Raw genomic sequence first — 6,088 nt, 5'->3', positions numbered from 1 at the left:
GATGGATAAACTGGAAAGGGTGGAAACATACTTACACATATAGAGACTCATGTCCATTGCTCTTTCAACCCACCCTCCTTGCCTAGTACTATACCAGAGAACCCTACTCTAGTTAGCTCTTGAGACCCTCGACGGTAATCGGTTTTTCTTGGTCTTATATGTCTACTAGTCTTACTGGCCTTTATGTTTTTGGATGTTTTGGAATCTTTTTTAATGTTTTGGTAACTTTCTCTTGACCAACAAATCTGTTAGGAGTGAGGCATGAAAAAATTTGCAAAGTTGTAACCAACAATGTAATATTTTCTTGAACTAATAGAAGCACTTAGACTTAAAAAAAATATGTTCAAGGGTTGTAGTTGTAAATGGTGTTATTTAACCATTAATTAAATCTTTGAATTTGAGTGATTCATTGTTTAAATTACCATCCCAGATCCCTCTTGGCACTTGGTAGATCTATAGTCAAGATGGATCTAGGCTGGTTTAATTATAAATCATAATTAATTATAAATATAATTATTAATTTTTTATTTATTTATTTTTATTTTGACCGAGTCAAAATGTTAAACATTTCAACATTTCTAGGGTTGGATGGTGTCTCTCGGAGAAATAATTTAAATAAATTTCATCAAATTTTTGTATGAATTATTTACAATAAATTGATCTGATGTTTAAATATTATTTTTTTGTGATTTTTAAAAACTACTATAGGTCCATCTTAACCACGGATATAACAAGTGTCGAAAGGGATCAAATCTCTCAAGGTGCAAACCTCTTTTTTGAGTGCAAAAATTGAGGAAAGGTTTGCACCTTGAGAGATTTGAACCCTCCTGGCACATGATAGATCCAGGGTTAAGATGGATCTCCGTTGGTTGTATAATACTATATAATATCTATATTTGTATCTATGTGTCTCTTTCCTATTCCCTCTCTCCATCTCACCCCCCAAGCATACACACTCTCTCTTCCCCTTCTCTCTCTCTCTCTCTCTCTCTCTCTCTCTCAATATCTCCCTTGTCACTCCCTCTCTCTCTCTTGACCTTTCTCCCTCTATGTCTTTCTTCCTCCCTCCCTCTAACTCCATCTCTTTCTTGAGTCCTCTCTCTCTTCCTTCCTCCCTTTGTCATTCTCTCCCACCTCACTTTGTCTCTCCCCCCATCACTCTCTCTCTCTCTCTCTCTCTCAAATTGTGTCACTATCTCCCTCCCTCTCTCCTTCTCTCTCTCCCCCCATCTTTGCGTCTCCATCTCTCTCTCTTCCCCTTCTCTCCCTCTCTCTCCTCTCTCATCCCTCTCTTCCCTCCTCTCCTCTCTCCCCATCTCTCCCTTCCACTCCCTCTCTCTTTCGACTTCTATCTCTCTATTTCTTTGTTCTCTCCTCCCTCTCTCCCCCCCTTCAACTCCATCTCTCTCTCTCCCTCTTTCGTCCTCTCTCTCCCCTCCTCTCTCTCTTCCTTCCTCTCTCTCCCTCTCCCTCCTACCTCCTCCTCTCCCTCTCTCTCCCCCCTCCTCTCTCTTCCTTCCTCTCTCTTGCTCGCCTCCCTCTCTCCCCTCCCCCCCATCACTCTCTCCCTCTCTTTGCCCTCAGTCTTTGCCACTATCTCCCTCCCCCTCTCTCTCTCTTAAATTTGATTTCATGATTTTGTGTTTAAGAAAATAACTAAATTAAAAAACTCAATTGGTTGTAAAATTTTATACCTATATTTTGGATCAATCATGTCAAAGAAAATACAATAATGAAAAATTTAAAACAGTGACGCATTATCTTCCCTCTATTATTGTTACTCAATTTGCTTGCTCTCATAACTCGGATCCTTAGTTAAGATGGATGTATGTTGGTTCTTAATAATAATATGTATATTATATAAATTTCACATCTTTATATATAAAAGTATTCTCATTTTTAATTTTATTAAAACCTTGATTTAATTTATATGTGAATTTTTTTAGTAGTCACAAGGATAGAGGATTTAGATGTATCTCAAAAGTAATGATAACCTTTTTCCTTTTAGATTTAATTAAAAATTTGTTATGAAATTAAATTAAATTAAAATATTTTGATTGTGAAATAAGATATGTTTTCTGGACATGTGGTATTGATAAGCCACAATATTGGCCCATGGTATTGTAACAAAGTCTATTTACATGTTAATAATATAAGTCGGCATTTAAATGTTTACACACATTGGGCTTTATATTACTTTTAACTTACACACCCTTATATTGGGTCCACATTCTCATTAAATTAAATTTGTTAAACGTTAAACATTTACTCTTGACATCTACTCCCCTCAAAAACACGTGGGACACTTCGATTATGAAGAGTCCACATGTTAAACTTGTGATTTCAATGAATCCCTATTTTTTTGTTAGACAAATTAGATCGGAAAATAAACCATAAAATTTCCAAAATGTCGCACTTAAAGATTAGTCTACGAGGATATTGATGTTTTATAATGTTTTAATTAAAACTAACTATATTCATTTTTTTTTTTACGGACATTGTTTTTATATTTATAGAATACTGTATTTTGATTTAGAATAGTCACGTGTCAACTCCACATTGAGTACAAATGAAGTCACACATCACCCTCATACTGGACTGTAGTATGTGTGGTTCCCATACAATTGCTTAAATTTTATAAATAAATATTTCCAAGTTGATTGATGTTCAAATAGTAAATTAAACCATTTGATTTTAAATCTTTTATTATGTCAATTTTATTTGTATATAAGGATTGTTATTATGAATAATGTTTTTTTAAATGATAATAATAATAATAATTTATTTACAAGCAATTTTTAATAATTTAAATAAAATTGTCCATGGGGTCTTGGATAGACAATGATTGGGTGCTTTGTTAAGGCACTCCTTGATGTGAACTCACTGGCTCAATTCCCTGCCTCGATCGAGGTGATATATTCAACATGATGAAGAGAAGTCAGCCAAGCTTTAAAAAAAAATCTATAAAAAAATATTTAAAATTTTAGTTAATAAAAGTATAGTTTTATAATTATATTTTAACTAATTACGCCAAAAGGCGTTTTCTATATGGAATTGATTGGGCAAACATTGTTCAACCCAAACAATCTCCTCTTTCTATTTTCGTCCTTCCAACCCATAAAAAATCAACATATGGAACTTTTTATCAACGTTTATCGGTCATCATCTTTATCTCTGGCGAGCCTGAAGTATATGCGGACCTGACTGAGGGACTTGACAAATAATGTGAGTGTTATATGTCGTGGCTTTGCTTAGTGACCTGAGAATTTATGGGGACCTGACTGAGGAGACCTGACAAATTATTTCCTGTAACTATAAAAGTTCGTCGTCTTTGTTGCTCTGCAATTCACAATATTCATTCATGGTTGATCATTCAAAAATGCTGAAAACAAGGATATATATATACACACACACACTGTGGTCTTTCTCTTTCCAACTTCCATAAGGGTTACAAAGACCCTGTGTTCTAACATAAAACATCAATCAGTTCATACATGGACTCTTACAGTGGCCATTAGAGATGATATCTCATCAAGGAAATCGCAAAACACCTACACAAATCAGAAAATATATAAGCAACAACATACCCTGCTAATTATCATTAACTAGAAACCTTTAGTACTGAGAGCTTGCATAATTCATTTCGGTCAGACTGACTGGAATATTAATCCAGTATATTGAACATAACAATCCATTCATCGATCAGTGCCATTAACCCTTAACAGAATTAATGGAGGAGCAACAACCAAAACTTTCCCATTGTTTATTGGTTTCATGCATGTTAAGATTGGAATTATAGCTGATTATATGATCTAAACTTTAATGAGCAAAGCACATACTCTGTAACTAACTTACATCCATGTCTTGAGAGGACTCACACATGCCTTCATCATATAGTGCTCTGAGGACTCACACATGCCTTCATCATATAATGCTCTTTTTGTGTCATCTGACAAAACTGAAACACAAGAATCATTTAGCTATCACGCGTAATATTATATAAATGCTAGGGGCATAAAAGTGCAGGTTGTTCAGAATACCTGAATAGGCCCCTTGAATCTGTTGGAATCTGAGCTTGGCGGTTTCTGATGAAGAAGGATCTGTTGACCATTTATCAGGATGCCATTTCTATAACTCAGACGGATTGACAAAATCAGTACAGAGCATTCATCGCATAAAGTTGTCTCACAGTAAACAAAACAACAAATATTTTATGCTCACCATTGCAAGCTTTCTGTAAGCGTTGCGTATTTCAACAGTGGAGGAGTCCTTATTAACCCCAAGAATGGAATAAAACGATGTAGTCTCCATGGCTCACATGTACTGATTTTGAATTAACACGATTATATGAAATACCTTCTATGGCAGAAAAATGAATCTCCACTGTAGAAAATCAAATCATATGATCATATATATCCAAAACCTCTGGCTTCTCCACATTGCATAACCGACATTAGGGGTCCAGCTATCTCTCGACACTTCTATCAATTTAATGGAGGTTTCTTTATAAGTTGCAGCAAAGTAACCCCCGAGACAATGCAAGAAGATCAAAACTTAATTCATTGCAGGTTATGCTTATCCCCATCCACCTAAAAAGTAAAAGGGCTTGTAAAGATCTAGAGGCTCCCTTTTGGTTCGAATTTGGAATGTCCAGATATTATGGTGCACGAAAAGCAAACAAAACCTTTCCAATGCTTATTTCGGCTTACAAAGTCAGTAAAGATTGAACTTGTCAAAGTGGAATTAGCGGTCTATATTTGAATATTTTGTCTTCAGAAATTTCGTGATCCATAATGTGGTTGACATATCCTTAAGGTTTGACACTAGAGAATGAATGAGTGACATTATGTGGTTATGTTTTCTTCAAGCAACGAGCAGTTGTTGGAAATAATACTGAGAGGGGGGGGGGGGGGGGGTTGAATCAGTATTATCAAAGCAAACACTTTTTCATTTCCATACTCATATTCATATACACTACTTCAGTGAAGGGAACCTGCGTGTACACGCAACTATGTCTAATGCAACTAGCGTATATCCAGTAAACTTATGATTCAGTTAATCCATTAAATGTTGATCTTTAGTTAGTGCATCATAACTTTTATTAACCATATGAACAGTAAACAGGTGCAGTAAAACAGAACAGATCATCACACACAAGAAGCACACATGAACACCATGATGTAAGGTGGAAACCCAATGTGGGTGAAAACCACCTGCTGCAAGTCGTCTCTATCTTCTTTTAATAAGAAACTTCTTTTTACAATATTTCTGTACTGGTGCAGTCTTATACCAGTACACAAGCTTCTACCTGCAAAAGGCTACAACCTTCTCTCGTTCTCCAGCTTCTCCTGGAAGGGAGCTACAACCCCCTTAGCTCTTGTACTAGCCGATGTACTAGTACGTAGGTGCCAGCCTACTGAATGCTCCAACCTTCACTCGTTTTCCAGCTGCTACTGGAAGGGAGCTACCACCCCCTTAGCTCTTGTACTAGCTAATGTACTAGTACGTAGGTGTCAACCTACAGAAGGCTACAACCTTCTCTTTCATCCTCCAGGTACCACGTTTCATAAATTTTCAGACTGGATACTCCTGAAGCACAACACCATAATATGAAAGGCCACGTTTCATCCAATTTTCATATTGGACCCATCAATATCATTGAAGCACAAAATCAATCAACACTAGCATCATCAATCTCTAAATCACCCAATACTGAATCACTGAAACCCAGTCAACAAACTGCAATCACCAGAACACAGAGCTCTGCAACAATATTCAGAACCAATTGTATCATCAAAAATCATGCATACGCTACTTGGAAGAGCCGAACCAGCGTGTATACGAAACTTCACCAAAGTGAACCAGTGTATATGTCAACAATTACTTACTGATAACTTCGCTGCACTTCCTGACTTCAAACATACCTAGATCATTACATATACAAGGATAATACATATGTTAGCAACCAGATCTAGTCCATCAGATCACATAAAGATAAGTCATTATGATCCTGATCCATTATAGATCTCACAATCAACCAAACTGAATATGCAGAATACTGACACCAGTAAACAGTCACCAGAACTCA

General features: G+C 36.2%; 1 pseudogene; it reads right to left on the bottom strand.

The window, feature by feature from the left end:
• Positions 1 to 3,267: 3,267 nt before the first annotated feature.
• On the bottom strand, positions 3,268 to 4,311 carry LOC149163804 (uncharacterized; annotated as a pseudogene).
• Between the last annotated feature and the right edge of the window lie 1,777 nt (positions 4,312 to 6,088).

This window comes from Pinus tabuliformis, chromosome 5_1 (assembly GCF_031772625.1).
Source record: "Pinus tabuliformis cultivar Carrire ecotype Pingquan chromosome 5_1, CPIR1, whole genome shotgun sequence".
NCBI classification, from domain to species: domain Eukaryota; kingdom Viridiplantae; phylum Streptophyta; class Pinopsida; order Pinales; family Pinaceae; genus Pinus; species Pinus tabuliformis.
This window is presented reverse-complemented; position numbering and strand designations above follow the sequence as displayed.